Below are 21,979 nucleotides of genomic sequence, written 5' to 3' on the forward strand. Positions count from 1 at the left end.
CAGTGCAGATTGTTCTCATCTCAAAAAGATCATTGTCTATGGAGAAGAAATGAAAGTCTTTCTTATATAGGTAAAGAAAACTGTTTTCAGGCTATAGGAATATTCGGTGGAGCATTTATTTACCACTTCTCTTACTAACTAGTAATAAATAATGATACATTATCTTTGAAGTACAATCTAGCCACAAATATAAAAATACAGTGCAATGTTAAGGACAAGATGTGGGGCAGATTTGAATTTCTAAATAAGAACAAAAGCTTTCAGAATAAAAACCACTGAAAGGAAAAGAAATGCAAAAGAAAGCTTGTTGATCGCCCAGTACTGTATTTGACTTTTGGGATTATAAGAAGATTGCTAATTAGGCCAAGTTTATACCAGCCATATTGCAGTGTGCCATATAGAATGATTAATGGAATACACAGCACATTTTTTCATGCATTATGCATTTTAAATATAGATAAACCCCCTTTTTTATAAATCATGTTTAAAATAATAATGGTACCACTAATGTGGTGTCATTAAATTGCAACCACACAAGTGAGTGTCAATGTAAATTGTTTGCAAATCAAGTTTTATTTCTTTGATGAGATCAGTTGTGTGTGTGTGGGCCAAACTGTCTAATGTGTATTCACATATTGCTATTAGGTTAATGGAATGTTTCAGTTCAGAGACTGCAGCAATAATAAATACAGAAAGAATACTGTAGAGCAGGAAAGTAGGATTTATTAAAAAAGCAGTCCCAGTTTCATTTCCAATTCTCCTAAGTAACAGATTGGTGGCCTAGCTCAGAAAAGGAATTTCTCTTTCATGCATAAAAATGATACCTATGATCAATCGGGGCGTAGGATCAAAGTTGGTATTTAAGATGAGACTCTTGTACCCCACTCTCAGCTGAGAAAGTTTCTTCTTCTTCGAGTGCTTGCTCATGTTGATTCCAAGTAGGTGTGTGTACTCTGTGTGCATAGTCATCGGAAGGTTTTCCCCTAGCAGTACCTGTTGGGTCGACTGTGGAGCTCCCTGGAGTCATGCCTTCATGGCGGTGTATATAGGTCCCTGCCAACCTGCCGCCTCTTCAGTTCCTTCTTACACCAGTGACAATCGTTGGAGCTGCTCTCTTTTCTTGCTACTGCAAGTGATTTCCTAGTGGACTTTCCCTTGTTGCATCTGTAAATAGTTAATTTAGGATTAGTTAGTTTTAATTGGCTTATAGTTAGTTAAGATAAGTTTCAGTTGGGGGTTCCCCCCACCACCACGTTCTTCCATTCCCGTGGTCCGGGGTATGCCTTGGTCTCAGCGGTTCAAACCGTGCGGGTCCTGTCTGAAGCCTATGCCAAAGAGACGGCCACACGACTCCTGTTTGAAGTGTTTGGGGGAAACCCATCAGACTGATAAGTATAAAATCTGCAGAGGCTTCCGTCCAAGAACTAAGAAGGAGAGGGACTTTAGGCTAAAATTGTTCCTCATGGAGTCACCCCTTGGTCTCCAGCCAGTACAGGTGGGGTCCAACCCCAAGCCCAGCACTTCAGTGCAGAGCATGCCGGCTTCAGTAAGAGGCTGAAAAAGGACTTAGGCTCCAGAGACCCTTGGCACCACCTCTCCCCAGCACAGAAGGCCTCCTCCAATGTGAGTGCCCAGTACTGCACCCATTCGCTGGTGCTGCACAAGAAGAAGACCAACAGAGGTCACTCTCTCACTAGAGCAGTGGAGCAAGGAGGCACTAGCGGGGTGTGTCCCGTGCCAGGATACCCTGCTCCAGCTCCGACTCAGCCAGCACCGTCGACTCCGGCCTCACAGGGGCGTCCGTCGAGACCAGTTCTTGTGGAATTCCCAGTGCAGGAGAGTCAGGTGGAGGAGTTGGACCTTCCCTCCACTACAGACTCCTTTGACGTGGCCAGGGACCTTATAGCTATGACAGCGCACTCCCCTGCACCAGCTCCGGCACTGCAAAGAAGCACCATGCCTTCCAAGGGCAAGCCTACTATGATGAGGCACTGTTTGCCCTTGCCTAGGCACTGCCCTCCAGCACCGTTTTGCTCTCCACCACCTTGGTCACCGAGGTTGGAATCTTAGTTGGACTAGGAAGTGGAGTCCTATGTGCCTAGGCAGAGCCGGCACCACTCTTGACATTACTCTTGGCACTGCTCGAGAAAGGAGGAAGGACAGCCATTGCCTATGATGCTGGGGCCACCGCAGTGTAGGTGCCAGCTCAGTGGCCTACCACCAAGCCCAGAGGCCGGGGTCCAGATCATTATCAGGTGTATTGGAAGGACAGGACCCTCCATCATCATCTGTAGCCTGGGAACCTCCACAAGGCCACGAGATGGGCACCTAGGCCAGCACAGAGGCTGCAGCAGGAACTGGCACTGAGGCTGGCATGGATCTATCCCATTTCTACCATGCCTAGTCACAAATCACCTCAGACCAATGGGTCTTGAACACGGTAGAATTGGGATATTCTCTCCAATTCTGTTCTCTCCTGCCTTCCCACCCCCCTTCCCTGTCTCTCTTCAGGGACCTTTCTCATGAGCAACTCCTCGTGCAGTAGGTGCAAACGCTCCTTGAACTCGGAGCAGTGGAGGAGGTCCCTCCGGAAATCAGGGGCAGAGGGTTCTATTCCCAGAATTTTCTCAGACTGAGGCCAAGGATGGGCTCAGGCCTGTTTTAGACCTGCGAAACCTCAACAGATTTTTAAAGAAGAAGATGTTCTGCATGGTCTCCCTGGCTTCCATTATTCCCTCCCTGGATCTGGGGGGCTAGTACTCCACCTTCGCCTTGAATGATGTGTACTTTCATCTGTCTATAGTCCTGCCCCACAGGTGGTTTCTCTGCTTTGTGGTCAACAACACCCACTATCAGTTTACGGTTCTTCCCTTCAGCCTCATGGAAGCCCCTCGGGTGTTCACCATGTGCATGTCGGTCGTAGCCACCTTCCTGAGGAGGCAGCAGGTGCAGGTATTACCGTACCTAGATGACTGGTTAATCAAGGACCACTCCAGGGCGCAAGTGGAGGACCACAAGAGCGTAGTTCAATTGACAGTCGACAGTCTCAGCTTGATACTGAATGTGACAATGTCGACTCTAGCCCCCACTCAGAGGATAGAATTCATCGGAGCTCTCCTAGACTCCAGTCAAGCCAGAGCATTCCTTCTGGAATGCATTTTCTGGCCATGGGTGCCATCATAGAGGACTTAAGACAATACTCCACTACTACAGTGTGAAATTGCCTGAAGTTGCTTGGCCATATGGCCACTTGTACATATGTAGTACAGCATGCCAGGCTGTGGCTCTGTCCCCTTCAAGATTGGCTGGCCTCGGTATACAGGCCAAACCGAGACCAACTAGACAAGATAGTCACACTTATTCCTCCAGTTATAGAGTCCTTTCTGTGGTGGCTCGACCCGTAAGCAGTCTGCATGGGAGTCCCCTTCTCCAGGCCCCAACCCTCGCTGTCTCTAATCACTGACATGTCAGCGATGGGATGGTGGGGTGCACCTAAGCAGACTCAAGACTCAAGGTCTCTGGTCCCAGGCAGAACTTTCGCTGCACATCAACGTCAGGGAGCTGAGAGCGATTCGCCTTGCTTGCCTGATGTTTCAAGCCCATCTGGAGGGCAGATGTTGTTTGGTATTGACTGACAACACAACAGCGATGTTCTATATAAACAAACAGGGTGGTGCTCACTCCTCTCCCCTGGTCTGGGAAGCCCTCAACTGTGGGACTTCTGCATTGCCCCCTCGATACATCTAGAGGCATCATACCTTCCAGGATCTCAGAACGAGCTGGCTGATCATCTCAGCTGGTCTTTTCACAACCGGTTCTTTCCGCCCAGATGTTGTGATCAACCTCTTCCAAAGGGGGGCATTTCTCAGATAGACTTGTTCGCAACATGGAACAACTGGAAGTGTCACCAGTTCTGTTCCTTCCTGAATCACCACCAGGGTTCGCTCGCAGATGCCTTTCTCCTCCCTTGGAAGGGGCACATGGTGTATGCATTCCCGCCCTTCCTGCTCGTACACAAAGTCCTGCTGAAGGTCAGAAGAGAGGGAGCATCAATAATCTTAATAGCACCAGAGTGGCCATGTCAACACCATGCTTTTTGACCTTTCGGTGGACATGCCTATAACCCTGCCCCTGGTCCCGGACTTGATCACTCAAGACCACAGCTGCCTCCAGCACCCCAATCTGGAGTCTCACCACCTCACAGCATGGAAGCTCCATGGCTAAGCCCTTCAGAGCTCTCATGCTCAAACTCCATTAGGGAGGTTCTCCTTGGCAGCAGGAAACCATCCACCAGGGCCATTTTTTTTGGCTAAGTGGAAGAGATTCTCGATTTGATCATTACAAAAGGTCACTCAGTCTTTACAGACATCGATTCCCCTTATCCTGGATTATCTATTACACCTGAAACAGCAAGGCTTGTTGGTGTCATCAGTAAAGCTGGCCACCATCTCAGCTTTCCATCCCGGGTCAGCCAGCCAGTCAGTTTTCGCTATCCCCATGGTTGGCGGATTCCTCAAAGGACTAGATAGACTGTACCCTCAAGTAAGACAGCCAATGAGATCTCAACCTGGTGCTCTCAAGACTGATGGGCCCTCTCTTTGAGCCCCTAGCAACATGCTCTCTCCTCTACTCTCCTGGAAATTAACATTTTTGGTGGCTATAATTTCAGCCAGGAGGGTGTCTGAGCTTGAGGCCTTGACTTCTGAGCCCCCCCATACCGTTTTTTATGAGGAGAAGATACATTTGCGGCCACACCTGGCTTTTCTCCCAAAGGTAGTTTCATAATTCATGCGAACCAGGACATATTACTTTCAGTGTTCTGCCCTAAGCTGCACACTAGCAACTGGGAATGAATGCTCCACTCCCTGGATGTCAGACGAGCATTGGCTTTTTATATTGAATGAACAAAGCCATTTTGGAAATTGACTCAACTCTTCGTTTCAATTGCGGAATGAATGAAGGGACTCCCCATGTCGTCCCAAAGAATCTCCTCCTGGATCATGGCCTGTATTAGGACATGCTACAACCTGGCAAACTTACCTGTCTCCATGCTGACAGCACTCTCCACAAGGGCGCAGGCATCCTTGGCGGCATTTCTGGCACAAGTCCCCATCCAAGACATCTACAGGGCAGCAACATGGGTATCAATTCATACGTTTACATCACACTACACCATTACACAGCAGGCCAGGGATGATGCTGCATTTGGCAGAGCGGTGCTGCAGTCGGCGACCCACTGTACTCCTCCTTCTCCTAGGAGATGCTTGGAAATCACCTATTTGGAATCAACATGAGCAAACACTCAAAGAAGAAAAAACGGTTATCTACCTTTTTGTAACTTTTGTTCCTTGAGATGTGTTGCTCATGTCCATTCCAAGACCTGCCCTTCTGTCAGAGTACCCTGGCAAGAAGGAATTGAAGAGGCGGTGGTTGGCAGGGACCTATATATGCCGCAATGAAGGTGTGACTCCAGGGGGCTCCACAGCCAACTTGATGGGTGCCGCTAGGGGAAAAAACTTCCTACGACTGTGTACACGATGCGCACACACCTACTTGGAATGGACATGAGCAACACATCTCAAAGAACAACAGTTATGAGAAGCTAGATAACCATTTTTTGTACAACCTTTCCTTTACTGAAAATGAGTGTTCATTTCTAGGTACCAGTGGATACTTTGATATCTGATTTACACAATAGACTGTGGTGCAGATATAAACTTGTTGTTAACATGATGAGTCTAGCAATATAAATTACAAAGTTACATTTCAGGAAATTGTGTCCTTTTTATAGGATTAGCTATATAAAATTGACAATGTTGTTGGTTTAAACATTTACAATAGGCCTGGATTAGACTTCACTGATGTTAAGAAAGGCATCTTATTATGTAAGCATCACCGTTACCAACTGGAAGTGATCTGTCTTCCTAACTTCTCTCCTATTACCCCATCATTTTTTGGGATATATGCCTCTACTAAATGTGAAAAAAGATACATCAAATAAAAATGACAAAATCACTCTATCCCCTGCCCAACACCATTGAACTAGAATTTTGGTAGGCTAAGAGTTCCGTCAGTTACGTTTGGTCTTGTTTTGATAGATTTAGTTCAGCATGTTGGGAATGAGAAGACTGGGGCAGGAGTAGGGGCATGGTGGTAGCAAATTTAGAAGGCTTTTTAAAATAATATACAGAGATTGTTACAAGTTCTGAAGAGTTATGTGTGCTGAAAACAACGTTGCTATGGCAATACAGACTATAATTAAAATGGATACAAAAATATAGTTCTATATTGTGTACATATAAAAGTATCTAAAGGATAGTTTGGGGAGGAGAATTGGAAATAGAAGAAGTGAATGGAGAGATGAAAGAGAAAGAGAAGGTAAAATGGGAAAGGAATTCATTATAATGTGATGGTACCGGACACTGCGCAAGAGTATGGTGCTGTCAAAGGTGAGCTACTGCACACTACTAGTCAAAGGTGCTGGTAAATAGCACGTGCAAATCTGAGAAGTGGATCTTTTGGACAGTGGAGCTGCTGGAATGTCCCTAACTTAGCATTTTTGATTATTTTTTTCACAAATTCAATTCTCAAAAACAAAAATACCTGGACAATTTTGTTGAAAAAAATTCTGAGATTTTTGACTGGTTTATAGAGCTGGTTGAAATTTTTTTGAAAATTGGATTTTTTTGACAAAATTTTAAAAAATGTGGAAATATTTAAAAAAATGCAAAATGTTTTTTTGTTTGTTTTTGTTTTTTATTGACCAGTTCCAATACTGGTTTTGTTGCTCTCTGTGATATGATCAGTGATGGACTCTGATATCTGGAGTTCATAATATTCCCGAAGAGGAAGGACCCGCAAAATAGTTATAAAAAGCTGCACATAGCAGTTTTGTTTTCTGTCATCATCATGCTCCTTGGAAGTGCCTGTGATACAATTCCACTGAGGTCAACACCATCTGAAGCCATTCCACTATCTTCAGGGAGTTACTTGGGATTTATCCACATATGTCCCATTGGCTTTGATTGGCTACATTGATGGCACTCTTGAAAGTCCTGTGTCTCTTTCTCTCTCTTTTTCACAAAGAGCACCGGCAGTGACATTTTGGCAACCATTTGAGTGAAATTTCTAATAATAAAGGACTGCAGGCACTTTGAAGGACCGAATTAAAACTCAAAATGACCTTGACAAATTGGAGAATTGGTCTGAAATCAGCCAGATGAAATTCAATAAAGACAAGTTCAAAGTACTACACTTAGGAAGGAAAAATCAACTGCAGAAATACAAAATGAGGAATAACTGTGTAGGCAGTAGTACCACTGTAAAAGAATCTGGGGGTTATAGTGTGTGGGTTATAGTTCACATATTGAATGAGAGACAACAGTGTGATGCTGTTGCAAAAAAGGCTAATATCGTTCTGGGCTGTTTTAACTGAAGTGTCATATATAAGACATGGAAGGTTGTTGTCTTGTTCTACTCAGCCCTGTTGAGGCCTCAGCTGGAGTACTGTGTCCAGTTCTGGGTGCCACACTTTAGGAAAGATGTGGACAAACTGGAGAGAGTCCAGAGGAGAGCAACAAAATTACAAAAGGTTTAGAAAATCTGACCTATGAGAAAAGGTTAAAAAAAAAACCTGAGCCTGTTTAGTCTTGAGAAAAGAAGACCGAGGGGAAAACCTCATGTCTTCAGATATGGTAAGTGCTGTTAGAAGTGGACAGCGACCAACTCCATGTGCACCATGTCCAGTTTTCACAGAACCTAGCAAAGGCTCTCTGCTGCTATCAGGTAGGGCTGCTGTGAGGGGGATCCAAGCTCAGAATTCCAAAAGTCTGATGCAAAATATCTGAGGCTGAGAGCAGGAATGAACAATACCCAAATAATAATCTTGAAGGATGTCAGAAATTCTCTTAGTCACTGAATTCCAACTGCCATCTGAAGGGAAAGCTAAACCAAAGCCTAATGACTTCCCAAGAGTTCTTAGCAAACCAGGGTGAAGAGGGCATTCCATGCACAGAGTTTGGGTGAAAAAAAACACACTATGGACCAATTTCAGGTTTCCTCTTTTGTATATGTAAGAAATGAGTTGAATGGAAGGAGAACTGTGGGACACAGCTATCAACCAGCAGAGTTCTCATTGCACGTGTCTCCTGATGCCAGAGAGTAGGATCTGGGGTGTGGTGCTTTTTAATACATATGCTGCCTGACTCAGCTGTGCAGATTGCTCATATAGATTGGCTGCCTGTCTCCTTCACTTATATAGTTTAATGGTAATATCAATAAACATATTCTAAAACCATTTTTTTTCATGCTAGAATGGCCTTTGAAGATATCTAAATGATAGCTTATTAGTTGGTGCTGTTCACGGAACTTCCAGTTTCTCTTGTCTGTCTGGACATATATACCTGGCACCTTGTTTTTGTAGAATCTCCAATATAAACAACTTTGTGGCATCATCTTGGGTTGGGGTCTCATTAACAAAGGGGCTGGCTAGTAGCTGGAAATAGGACCGTCAAGGAAAACCCAGAGTTCTGTTCACTTGGAAGCAAATCCTGCCCTCTTCTTTGGTGCCTCAGAAGATCCCTTGTCAGTAGAACTGGTGCAGTTCTGCCCCCGAAACTAGAGCCAGAGATGTGTTACTGAGTGGATGATATGGCCATGTCTCCCACTGGAGGGAAGGAAAGAAGGGTCCAACAAGTGCTGCTTCAGCCTTTGCGCTGAAATACCCTCTGCAGCTGCTCTGTTGCTGCTTTGTAGCCTGCTGGGAAGATTAGTTTTCCTCCCATTGCGTCTGCCCAGATACATGAGTTGTGTGTGGAGGATTTGGGAGAGGTTTATGCCATTAGTTTCCCGTAGCAATTATAGGAGGTACATGTACAATTCCCTGTGTGTCATACTCTCAGCTCAGGTGAAAAAGAATTTTTCTTGCCGTCTTCTTGGTTTGTCTCAAACTAATCATGCAAGTACATTAAAATACCAAGAGAGGTGCTGCCGAGTGTAAACAGTGTATCATGCAATAACATACTGCATAAACATCATGCTTTCCTCAATAATTCATGCATCTGTTTTAGCTTCTTGTTTCTTCTACTTTTGTTCCAAAGCCAGAGGTTAAGATTTTGGATGGTTGTGTTTCTCCCCTTGACTGTGTTTTTAGGAGGACATTGTGTCTGTGGGGATGAGCTAAGAAATGGTACTCCATTTTATCAGGTACTTGGGTCTAGTAATTTGCTAATGGACATCTACATGGCCCAAAATATAGTCTAATACTAGTACTGGCTGATGCTAATGCTGATCAGTTTCAGCTTTTTATTTCACAGCTAGAAAAGCAATTTTTCAGCTATCAAAGAATATTCAAGGGCTGTTATTGTATTGCCTGATTACTTCAAAACTGATGTAAATTTACTTCAAAATTAATGTTAGATGCAGCCTTCAAACTCTTGACAAGTTGCCCTTGCAGCCCCAAGTAGACAACTCTTTATGGGAAGAGTGAGGGACCATAGTGAGCATGTAGGCTGACCTCCTGTATAGCAGAGGCCATAGAACTTGCATGAAAAAATTCCTAAAGCGTATCTTCTAGAAAAACATCCAATCTTGATTGAAAAATTGCCATTGATGGAGAATGCATTGAAACCCTTGGTTAATTACCGTCAGTGTTAAGGTTTATTTTTTGTATTATTTTGTATTCCTTATTCCCAGTTTCAATGTGTCTAGTTTCAACTTCCAGCCATTGGATCATGTTATACCTTTCTCTGTTAGCCTGAGGAGCCCACTATTAAATATTTATTCCCATGTAGGTACTTAAAGGATGTAATCAAATCACCCCTTAACTTTCTTTTTGATAATTTAAATAGATTTTGCTCCTTGAGTCTACCATTGTGCGGCAAGTTTTCAAATCCTTTAATCGTTCCCGTGGCTCTGAACCCTCTCCTATTTCTCAACACCCTTCTTGAATTGTGGACATCAGAACTGGACAGCAGCAGTGGCACCAGTGCCAAATACAGAGGTAAAATAATCTCTCTATTCCTACTCAAGAGTCTCCTTTTTATGCATCCAAGTATTACCTTAGCCTTTTTAGTCACTGCATCACACTGGGAGCTCATGCTGGGCTGATTTATCCACCCTGACCCCCAAATCTCTTTTGGAGTCACTGCTTCCCAAGATAATTCCCCCCCAACCTGTAAGTATGGCCTGCATTTTGTTCCTAGATGTATATATTCACCTTTAGCCATATAAAAACACATGGTTTGCTTGCGATCCAGATCATTCTGTGTCAGTGACCTCTTCTCTTCATTATTTATCACTCCCCCAATCTTTCTGTGATCTGCAAACTTATTGTGTTATGTTATTCAGAAATGACACTATATTTTCCATAGACTACAGTCCATAGTGGTGCACCAAAGAGAATAAGTATAAGGAAGAATTCTGATCATTTGGGGGCCTTTTTCTCATTTTTGTGAGCCAAAGCAGCACTGTAGGCATTAGATTTGCAGGATTGAGGGCAGTAGTTTTGAAGTTGAAATACATCTTCCCCTTCTAGACTATTCCCATGCACTGCATCATCAGTTACTCTTCCAAAGCAGTAAGTCATCCTTAGAGTATTTTTTTCAGAGTAGTGTTGTTTGGTTAGAATAGAGGTCTGGGAATTTGAACTCTTGGGATCTGTTCCCAGCTCTGCCATTAACCAAGTATCCCAATTACTATGTGGCTCAGTTTACCCTTCTGTAGAATTTCCAGACTCTGCCATGGCTTACCAAGGGCTATTGCAAGCATTAGTGTTTGTAAAGTGACTTGAAATCCTTGGATGAAAGGTGCCATTTAATTTTAAACATAATTCTGATATCTGTGAGTGAAAAATACAATTCCCCTGGGCTCCCCTATCTGGTTTAATACTGCATATATGTGAAGAATGCTCTGGAAAAAATATTTCTGGTGACTAAGCTTCAAAAGTAACTGATTCATTCATACAAAAAAAAATTCAGGCAATTACTGTACATGAGTCATTACCAAATCCTGCTGTTTGCTTCTTGATTGCTTGTCTTAGTGAAATGTTGTTAATACAGCAGTGGATGGAAAGAGTTGATAATGAGGTAATGTTTGTGTATTTTTGTGACACTTATGCCAAAATGATCATTTAGCATATTATTATTTTAAAATAAATAGTGTGTGGATTGAAACAACCATGGAACAAAATGATATGTTAACATGTGCTGATAGCTGATAATTATTCATCAGCTATTTGTATTTAATGTAGCAACAATTCTCCTCCTGGTACAAATAGTAAAGCCCGCCAAGGGTAATATGATAGAAGTCACTGAACTGAATGGGCTCTTGGGTCAGCTGGAAAATGTTTTCCTCAGATGAAACCACAATATTAAAATATCCTTTCTATTACAAGGACCTGTATATGTTCCCATTTCAGGATGGTTAATGCCTAGTAGCAACAGGTTCTGCTTAGCAATTCATATATCTGTAATAGTAATGAACAACTGTATAAAACCTTTGGTAATATGGAGGATCTATAGAATCATTTTTGTTATATTATTTAAAGTCTCTATGAAGGCTATAATGGGAGAAAAGTTCAAAAGCAGCAAGTAATGTTTAGCACACAATCTCTCACACCTACATTTTTGACAGGCTTGAATCTTGGGTGTGCAAAAGTGATTTGCACATGCAAACTAGGGAAATACCTGACAAATCAAATTACTTGTGCAAACCCCAGCCGTGAATTTGCAGAAACATGCAATAAAGCACAAGTATGTAGAATTTTATGTGTCACTTGGAGCTCATCTTGAAAATGCGTCTCAGTGACGATGAATAGCTTTTTCAAATAAACAACTGTAAAGGATTGCATCTATTATGTAGATTGTGGCAGTGTTCAAATTCATAGGTGCTTTGCAAAAACTGAGGAAGACAGTCCCTGTCCCTTTTTAGATCATCTGAAAAAGACAGATGGGAAACAGTAGTTCACTGCTCATGTCAGAGGTGTTTAGGGCATAGTGGAAGCCTTTCCTACTTCTCAACTCATGCTGCCCACTCAGTCTCTGGGCTCCCAAGACTGGTTTCACCTCTGGTAGAGGGGAGGGGAATCGAGTCCTGGTATCCCCTTGTACCCTTGCTGCTACTGCTACCTGGGAATCCACACCCCTCATCATAACGGCTGCTTTGACAGTTGCAAACTCATCTGCTAGTTTCCCCCGGGCAGCTCCACCCCCCCCAGCCTCAGATTAAATAAAGTCTAAAATCAGGACTGAAAACCATCTGAGCCCAGATTAAGTGAAGTGGTTTTAATATTCCTCTAAAAGATTTCTCTCATTGGCAGTGAACTGTGGAATCTATCTTCCAAGCCTGGAAATCTCAAAATTCTTAAGGACCAGCCTTTCAAATGCAATGAGTTAGAACTGGCTCCATTTCTTTCTTCTGATGTCCCAGGTTCAGTTTTCCTGTGCCTGACAAAGTCCAGCTGCACATGGCTATATTTCCTACTCCTAGCTGAGGCAATAAATAGGCTCAGATTGGGGGAGTCACTGGGTTCTCACCAAACTCCATGTAGAGGAATTCTGTTTTCTTTCTTACACCCATTAATGGATCACATTATTTCAGGGCCACCCAGAGCGGGGGGCAATTTGCCCCAGGCCCCCACGAGAGTTTTTCAGAGGCCCTGAAGCGGGGTCCTTCACTCGCTCTGCGGGCCCCGGAAAACTCTCGTGGGGCCCAGGTCCCCGGAGTTTCTTCCGCTCCGGGTCCCGCCGCTGAAGTGCCCCGAAGACTCCTTCCGCCCCGGACCTGCCGCTGAAGTGCTGGGTCTTCGGCGGCAGGGGCCCCCCACCGCCGAAGACCCCAGGCCCCCTGAATCCTCTGGGAGGCCCTGCATTATTTGCCCCAAGACATTCTCATCTTTCCCAGTCTCTTCCAGATACAGGATCCAACATAGACCCAGGGTCTGAACCATGTGCCCCAAAGCTGCAGACTTAACCTGAAAGCAACTTACAGAAGTGTTCCTGTCTTTAACGCCCAACTCCCAATGGGGTCAAAACCCCAAATAAATCAGTTTTATTTAAAGCTTATGCAGGGTAAACTCATAAATTGTTCGCTCTCTATAGAGAGATATGCACAGCTGTTTGCCCCTCCCCCCCCCAGGTATTAATACATACTCTGGGTTAATGAATAAGTAAAAAGTGATTTTATTAAACACAGAAAGTAGGATTTAAGTGGTTCCAAGTAGTAACAGACAGAACAATGTGAATTACCAAGTAAACTAAAATAAAACATGCAAATTTAAGTCTAATATAGTAATACCACTGAATACAGATAAAATCTCACCCTCAGAGATGTTTCAATAAGTTTCTTTCACAGACTGGACGCCTTCCTAGTCTGGGCACAATCCTTTCCCCGGTACAGCTCTTGTTTCAGCTCAGGTGGTAGCTAGGGGATTTCTTATGATGGCTCCACTCTTTGTTCAGTTCCACCCACTTATATATCTTTTGCATAAGGCGGAAATCCTTTGTCCCTCTGGGTTCCCACCCCTCCTTCTCAATGGAAAAACGTCAGGTTAAAGATGGATTCCAGTTCAGGTGACATGATCACATGTCACTGTAAGACCCCAAGCCATTCCTCCCAGCCTGACTCACAGGAAGGCCTGCCTGCAAACAGAGCTATCCAAAGTCAATTGTCCTGGTTAATGGGAGCCATCAAGATTCCAAGCCACCATTAATGGCCCCCACTTTTCATAATTACAATAGGCCTTAAGAGTTAAATTTTATATTTCTAGTTTCAGATACAAGAGTGATACATTAATACAAATAGGATGACCACACTCAGTAGATTATAAGCTTTGTAATGATACCTTACAAGAGATCTTTTGCATGAAGCATATTCCAGTTACATTATATTCATACTCATTAGCATATTTTCATAAACTCATATAGAGTGCAACATCACACATAGCCTTACAGATGTACATTTATATACAGCATCTTCAACTACCATGATAAATAGTTCACTATATTAGCAGAAAATTCGAAGACTTCATTTTTTAAATGATGGATTGTTTGGGGGAAATCTTCATTTCAGACACAAAACAGATTTAAAACCAATTATTATTATAATCACCAGTAAGATGATAAATAAGCCGTCAGATAGAAACTCCATCCAATAGAAATTTTGAGAGGAAGGCAGCAACTCAACCCACAACCAGCAGGTGCCAAAACCCACTGGCTTTTACTAAGCCTCTACTAAGTACATTTTGAAAAGGGATAAAATACTGTATTATCCTGAATGGCCATTTTCAATATAATAAAAATACTGTGCGTTTTCATATTGCTATGCAAGGGTCTCAAAGAGCCGTACATATATTAAGGTCCATGTCTAGCAGGGAAGTGATGTTCTCATGCTACATAGGGGAGAAATGAATCAAAGAGAAGTTAGGCAGTTTGCTCTGCATCACAGAGTATATATCCATGGCATATCCAACCACCGAATCCACGTCTCCTGACTCCTAGCTCTGTGCTTTAGCCCTAAGCCTCTCCTTCACCTCAGTAACAGTTGAAAAGTCCAGCCAGAGCTATTTGAGTTTCAGATGCTTTGCCTTTATCTTCATTTGTAAAGTAAGTCTTATTAAAGGTCTTCCAAGAGGATTCTGGTTATTGCCCTATCTACAGAAAGGAATAACTAGTTCTGAGATGTTAAGTCTTATAGGAAAGCTAGGTTAGCAGAACTGTCAAGTCAATTAAATAGAGCTGCAATTAAATATAGAACTGTATCAGAAGTGACTGAAAAACACTTGGTCTGACTCCTGGGAACTCTGACCTTCTTCTCTGGAAGGCTAGTCATGCGAGATAATCTGGTTGGGGTCAACACACCAGACTTTTCTGACTAGTTTTGCATGTGTAACTCCCTCCTTTGAAATGCATTTGCCCCCTCTCTTCTCCTCAGTTGCTTCCTTTGGGACATGACTACTCTCTTTAGTCTCTTTGGTAGTAGGTCTCTTTAGGTCATGACTAGTCTTTTTAGTAATAGGTCAGCCAAGCATTTAATTGTACTTCAAGAACTCCAAGTGGGTGAGCACTGCACTAAAAAAAACAAAATAAACAAAAAACTAAGCATTTACCATATATGTTAACCAAAAATCAGCATTACTTAGGGCACAGGCTAGTGTAGAAGAGGAGACTTAGGAAGTTCTCACAAAATCTGTTGTGATTGCTAATGGGCATACTCACAACTTTTGAACTACCAGAACTATTAGATTCATATATATTTTAAATTGTTTACATGCTACATCAAAAATGCAGAGTAATTTCTCAGTGGTAGTAAAACCACCTCTAAACAATAGATATAAGCTGTTAAAGTCAGAGAGAAGCTACTTTACATACATTAATTTAAAGTGAAGGTGCATATGGCACAGATCTAAGCAGTTACTAAACACAAAAGGTATTTTTGCCCTATCCTGGCAGACGGCAACAAACTAGTTCAGCCTTCTTTGCAATTCCAAGGACAGTTATGCTTTCACATAAGAAGAATCAAGGTTACAGGTCTTCTGTTGAAGTGGTTGTCAACTCAACCCAGTTTCTTTAATTGCCAGTGCAGTCTAACAGTGCAGCCTGCAGCAGTTGCACCACTACAGCTCTGTTTATTGATCCTTGTGATTCAGTGTTTTTGCTCACAGGCATAAGTCAGCACGTTTCACAGATCAGCACCGTGGTTCATGATCAATCATTATTTCTCCCTCCTGATCCATTTTAATTGTGATATCAAAGACGAAGTAATCCTTACTTAGGTTAGAAGATATATTTAAAGCCAGGGCAAAATTATATTATAAAAAGCAGCAAGACTCTAATATGCAGATCTAAAGGAAAATCTAAACCTAAGATCTGACCTGAAATTAAGCAGCCAGAGATGCTGAGCTTAGTTTAAGTTTTTACAGCAAGCAATTCAGTAAATACTTCACCTTTCACTTAGAAGCATTTGAAATCTGGAAGGCAACTGTCTTTCCAGGACAATGGAACTCTAGGAAAATTATTAAGCGTAGACTCAGACTCTTTGTTTTGACATTCAGGAGTGACCCAGTGTGCTGATGGATTCTGGAATATGTAAGTGTAGATCTGATTTGAACTTTAGCTTTTTTATTTTTATATCCCTTCTAGTATTCAACGGAATTGAAGATTAAAGACAAAACTGTGATACATCTTTTGAGAGACATAACAGGAACTGGATATGATAAAGACCAGTATAGCTGTCTTGTCAAAATGCCTGCTACTATAAAGGCATTGTCCTACAGCAGTGTTTCCCAAACTTGGGACGCCGCTTGTGTAGGGAAAGCCCCTGGCAGGCTGGGCCAGTCTGTTTACCTGCCGTGTCCGCAGGTCTGGCCGATCGCGGCTCCCACTGGTCGCGGTTCACCGCTCCAGGCCAATGGGGGCTGCAGGAAGCGGCGGCCAGTACGTCCCCCAGCCCGCGCCACTTCCAGCAGCTCCCATTGGCCTGGAGCGGTGAACCGCGGCCAGTGGGAGCCGCGATCGGCCGGACCTGCGGACGCGGCAGGTAAACAAACCAGCCCGGCCCACCTGGGTCTTTCCCTACACAAGTGGCGTCCCAAGTTTGGGAAACACTGCCCTACAGTATGTTTTCTAGAGCTTTGTCCAGTCTAGCTTTAAATATTCAAGGCCATGGAGCTTCCATGGCTTGCCATGGGAGACTACTCCACAGCCCACGAGGTCTTGCTCTCAAATATTCCCTAGAAGAGGCTTGGAAATCTCTGTGTATCCTTTCATGAAGATGGACAGAAACACACACAATCGTGTCAGAAAAGTGAAATTTGTGCCCCCTAAAGAAAAGAATCTAACCCCAAATTTGACAAATATCCTGGGAAACTCATGGATGCCCTATGCCTCAACACCAGCCCTAGCTCCCTGGCAGCAAATTTCCTAGTGCCTCTCCTCCCCCCCTTAAAGGGAGGCCCACAGAAAATATAATACAGTCCTAGGCAAGACTGTCTTTCCTGACTAATTTCCATGTGTCTGGAAGTAATTTCCTTGTGGCTAGAAATGGGGCAATGTGTGACTCTCCCTCTCTCACACCTCACTGCCCAGTCTTCAACCTCATCCACAGAACTGATCCCAGACCTCACAAGGAGGCCTTTGCAGCGGTTGTGTATAGTACTGCTGAGCCCCCTTTCCGTGCAGAGGGAGGGGGAAGAGATTCATAGGTGGGGAGGGTCTGCTTCATGCCTGGATCTAAGGACAACAATCTGATCCTTGATTAGGCTATTAAAGATGTCCCATCTCAATCCTCTCACTTCTACTACATCTAATACCTAAGCAAGTCAAAACACCCAAATAGCCTTTTGGTTTGGCAGACATTGATTTTTTTCCATATGTTTTTGTGAAGCAGAGACTCACATGACTCAATTTCATTAACTTCTTTGTTTTCTCAAGAGCTGTTTCCTTCTCAACTGCCAATTTTTCAGGAATGGATAATTCTGCATTTAACTGAAATTGCAACACCCACCTCTGGCTATACAAAGAAGCAGTACCATACACAAATCAGGTAATATATCTAACTACCCAACTGGCATGCACAAATGGGCACTAATGCAAAATCCAGACACACAAATTTAATGAGTTTGAGCCTGGGAATCAGTGGCAGAGTGTCTTCATTAAGATGGGGACGAGGGAGAGTGGAAATGGAGCAGAGGGAATTAAAAAAAAATTAGGAAGAAAGTGTTAGCACATGAAGCTGGAGAGGCAGAGAATAACAGAAGGGAAGCAAAATGCAGATTAAGTGGAATGGGAACACACATCAGGTGTTTGGACAGCATACAGGCACTATTAGATGATCTTGTGGCAGGCCAACAGGAAAATGAGGTCATGCTGCAGACAGCTGGAACCTAATGGGCAAGGTTAGAGGCCTTGAAAAATTAAGATGTACAAAAAAGATAGGAGATTAGAGGTGGGGTTGACATTGAACTGCAGAGACAATGAAGATGAGTGAATAGAAAAGGAGGATGAGGAAGAGGAGATGGATGTTTACTCTCTAAAGAAAATTATTCTGATTTGATAGATAACTTTTTAATAGCCAAAATCCTTTGAAAAAAGAACAGGAGTACGTGTGGCACCTTAGAGACTAACAAATTTATTAGAGCATAAGCTTTCGTGGACTACAGCCCACTTCTTCGGATGCATATCTCTAAGGTGCCACAAGTACTCCTGTTCTTTTTGCGGATACAGACTAACACGGCTGCTACTCTAAAATCCCTTGAGACTTTCCTACCCTAACACTGGATGAATGTGGGGAAATTTTGGGACTGACATAACCTGCATTGTCCAATCCCAACTCTATAAGATGGAGCCAGGCCAGGACCAGACACCTTTCACTTTGAGAAAGTTCAGATTCTGCTTTACTAATAACTCGTTTAGGTCTGCTCCAAGCCCCCAGAAATAAACAGATTTGGTATCCAGGATCCATATTCTGATCCCTGTCTTGTACTTCAGGACTGTCTCTGCTCCTCACCTTAAAAGAGAGGGGATAGCCACATCTTATATATTTTAGAAGTCATTGGGTTTGACAACTTCTGGATGACTGAGCTGTTCTGTTCCCCCCACTCCCTCTTTCTGTGTGGAATGAGCTACAGGGCTAAATTCACTCTCTATCTCCTGAAGTTTTCTGCTCTCTTTCTCCCATGTTGGAGGGGACAATTTATATGCCTTTCTTCCTCATTCCCCCCCACCATACAATCCTATTCACCCCCCCCAATCTGTGCCTATTGTTATATCTGTCTGTCTCCTGCATGTTATTTGTCCGTCCTTCCTCCCATTTGTGCCCCCTGTCTTCCTTTTCTTTGCCTATCTCATATTTGTCCCCCGTTTCCTTTTCTAAGTCTCCCTTTCTTTGTGTTCTCTGTGTTTTGGCCCCCGTGGTGTGTGCCTTTGCCCTTTCTGTGTCTCCTTCCTTCCTTCCCTTCACTACAGCATACGGAAAAGGGAGATGATGCTTTCATGGTCCTGAGCAGCAGTGCGGTTAAGGCTGAGAGCTGAATGCTCCTCTGGTACCTGCGTGAGCCTTTGCTAGTCTAAGTGCCCAGAGCAGCTGAGGTGGCAGGAACACTGATGCAGGATGCTTTGCTTCAATCTGCACAGCACCCTCTAGTGGCAGGGAAATATACTTACTTGCTGTGACAGCTGCCTGGAATTGGCCTGGGACTGAAGAGATTCAGGAGTGTATTTGAAAACTCTGGGCAGTCCAGGCCAAAATGAAACAGCTGGCAAGAATGTTCTATAATTGCATGGATGCAGGTGTGTTTTGTTTTAATGAAGGCTAGCCTCTCAGCACGTGCCTGTGGAGAGGCAAGTTTGTAAAAACACAAACAAGCACAACCCCTACCTCCACATAAACAAATATCCATGAATCAATCTATCAAAAGCATTTGAATAATAAATAACTAGGAGTAAATAGCGATCTACTTAGAGAATGTCTGGAAGCAGAAAGAGGTTGAATTAATTAAGAAAATTATTTGCTGTGACTTATTCATGCAGCAATACATGCTCTATGGGAATTCCTATGCAGTAATACTGGAAAAGGAGGTCTGGAGAACATAATGCGATGCATCATGAAGGAGGACTATTCCTGTGTGATGGTGGGAAGATTATCTGAGCATAGCTGAAAAAATTTGGAGTAACAGCTATTAAAGAAGCAAAAATTCCTAATGGCTATTTAGGAACATAACTGATTTTATTAAGAGGAAGAGATTAATTTAATGAAACTGCACAAGAAGGCTATAGAGGGAAATTTCTAGTTTCTTCTGGTTCCATAAAAGCTCCATCTACTAAAACTACTGTATCTGTCTGTTAACGCAATATATCATCAGAAGAAACTCATCATGGATCATCAAACCCTGTAGACTTGATACTATTGCCTAGCTGCTGGTGGAAGCTGTAGTTCTAGCTTTATGCAAATTACAGTTTTTATGGGTGTTACATAGATGATATCTCCTGGGGCATATATAAATGATTAAATATAAGAGTGATCCTGAGTCCATGTTTGGAGGGACACGATTCTTCCACAGTTAATTTGGGACAACATGAATCAAAAATGTTACTGTCTGAAAGGCATCCATTGCAAATACACTTCAAGTTCTCAGGGTAAGTTTCCTGTTATTATAATAATCTCTGTGACCTAACTACAGTACTTTAATTGTCAACAAATCTTGTTATAATTAAGCTCCTTATAACAATAGTCAGTACTCAGAATGTTGGGCCCCGGAGAATACTGGTGTAACAGAGTGCAACATATCTTCTTCGAGTGATTGCTCCTGTGTATTCCACAGTAGGTGTGCGTGCTCGCCACGTGCACTGGTGCCGGAAGTTTTTCCCTTAGCAGTACCCGTACTGGGGGAGCACCACTGGGACCCCTGGAGTGGCGCCTGTATATAGCGCTATAAGGGGAGCTACGGGCTCCCCCACCCTCAGTTCCTTCTTGCCACCAGTGAAGGTAGTCAGAACTTTTGTGCTCCAGCTCTGCTGCAGCCCTTCTTCTCGACCTTAGTGGTACCATTGTAGATTGTTCTTCAGTGGACAGAGCGGGCTCGGGGCATGCCCCGTGCCTCAGGCTTCAAGTCGCGCGACTCCTGTCGCCATTCTATGCCCAGGAGCGACCCTCACGCTGAGTGCCTTCGCTGCCTGGGTGAGACTCACATCAGCGACCGTTGCAAGATCAGCAGGTCATTCAAGCCAGGAATCAAGATGGAGAGAGACTTCAGACTTCAAGCTCTCCTGATGGAGTCGGCGCTGACTCCGACGCCGATGCGCAGATCGGACTCAGCACCAGCCGCCATGTTGTCAGTACGTAGCGAGGCCCCTTCAACCAGTTGGGCTCTCCCGACAAAAAGCAAGGGAAGAGCTCGGCCTTGCAACGTCGCCGCAATAAGGACAAGGGGGAGGCTGGTCCCGTGCTGGGCAGTTCTCGATCCCCCCCAGGCTCTGACTTGTGTTGAGCGGAGCAGCCCGGTACCGTCAACCCAGGCATCCCCACAGGTACAGATGCCGTCGACGCCGGAGGCGGTGCAGGCTGCGAAGGACATTATGTCCCTGCCTGTTCCGAGCTCACAACCAGGTATGGGCCCTATGTCTCGGGGCAAGCCCCCTTTGGGTGCCCACCAGACCTCTCCGAGCAGCCACAGTTCCTGCTCCGAAGATCGCTCCCCGCACTGCTCTTCGGACAGCTCCCGGCCACCCTTGATGCTGTCCAGACTGTCCGGGCCGCCGTGGGGACGGGAGTCATGGGGACCCTCCACGCCACCTGTCAGTGAGTGAAGGCACCGAGAGAGGCACCCGGAACGCTCACCAGCTAGACATGGGTACCGGAGCCGCTCTCGACGGGACAGACGTCGCCGCTCCCATTCCAGTTCCCACTTGTCTCGGCGACACGCCAGAGGCTCCCCTCGGGGTACCTCGGCATCAGGGCACTGAGCCTTGCGTCGCCATCACACGTACCGAAGCAGTTCGTTGCGTGGATACCATTCATCGTCGTCGAGATACCGGTCCCGAGGGAGATGACGCCACAGACGCCACTCCTGTTGCTCCCGCGGCACCGAGCGTTCTTTGGCAACCTCGGCCTTGGCACACATCCACCCACCCTCGGCAAGCGCAGCTCCGCCGGGGCACGTATTGCCATCCTGTGCTCAGCCGAACCAATGGCAAGGGACTCCGTGGCAAGGACAGTGGTGCCAGTGGGCACCTTGGCCATCGGTGCCAGCCCAAGCGGAGGCCCGTTCGGTCGCCGGAGTGTCCCGGGCTCCATTGGTCTCCTCTGGCCGCCCACAGGACAAGTCAGCAGGTCACGAGTCGGCGGACCCACATCAGGACTCTGACCTCAGTCTCGACGCCCTGGCACCGACCTAGGCACCCGGCTCCGTACGGGCCCTCTCTCTGGTACCGGACGACACCACAGCAGTGCCTCCACCATCGGTCCCACAGGAGGACTTCAAGGTGCA

At 44.5% G+C, this 21,979-nt stretch overlaps 1 protein-coding gene across 4 annotated transcripts in view; it reads left to right on the forward strand.

Moving 5' to 3' along the window:
• The window catches only part of C7H10orf90 (chromosome 7 C10orf90 homolog), a 189,540-nt gene that overhangs the window by 38,918 nt on the left and 128,643 nt on the right, over positions 1-21,979 (forward strand). Inside the window, exon 2 of one of the 4 annotated variants that reach the window (XM_054036146.1) lies at positions 9,849-10,000. The exons of 2 other annotated variants lie outside the window; for them this stretch is intronic. The gene's annotated coding sequence lies outside the window, so the exon portion shown is untranslated. Of the gene's footprint in view, positions 1-9,848; positions 10,001-21,979 lie in introns of those variants that run through there. One more of the 4 variants, XM_054036147.1, reaches the window with a different exon arrangement.

The sequence above is a fragment of the Malaclemys terrapin genome, chromosome 7 (assembly GCF_027887155.1).
Source record: "Malaclemys terrapin pileata isolate rMalTer1 chromosome 7, rMalTer1.hap1, whole genome shotgun sequence".
NCBI classification, from domain to species: domain Eukaryota; kingdom Metazoa; phylum Chordata; order Testudines; family Emydidae; genus Malaclemys; species Malaclemys terrapin.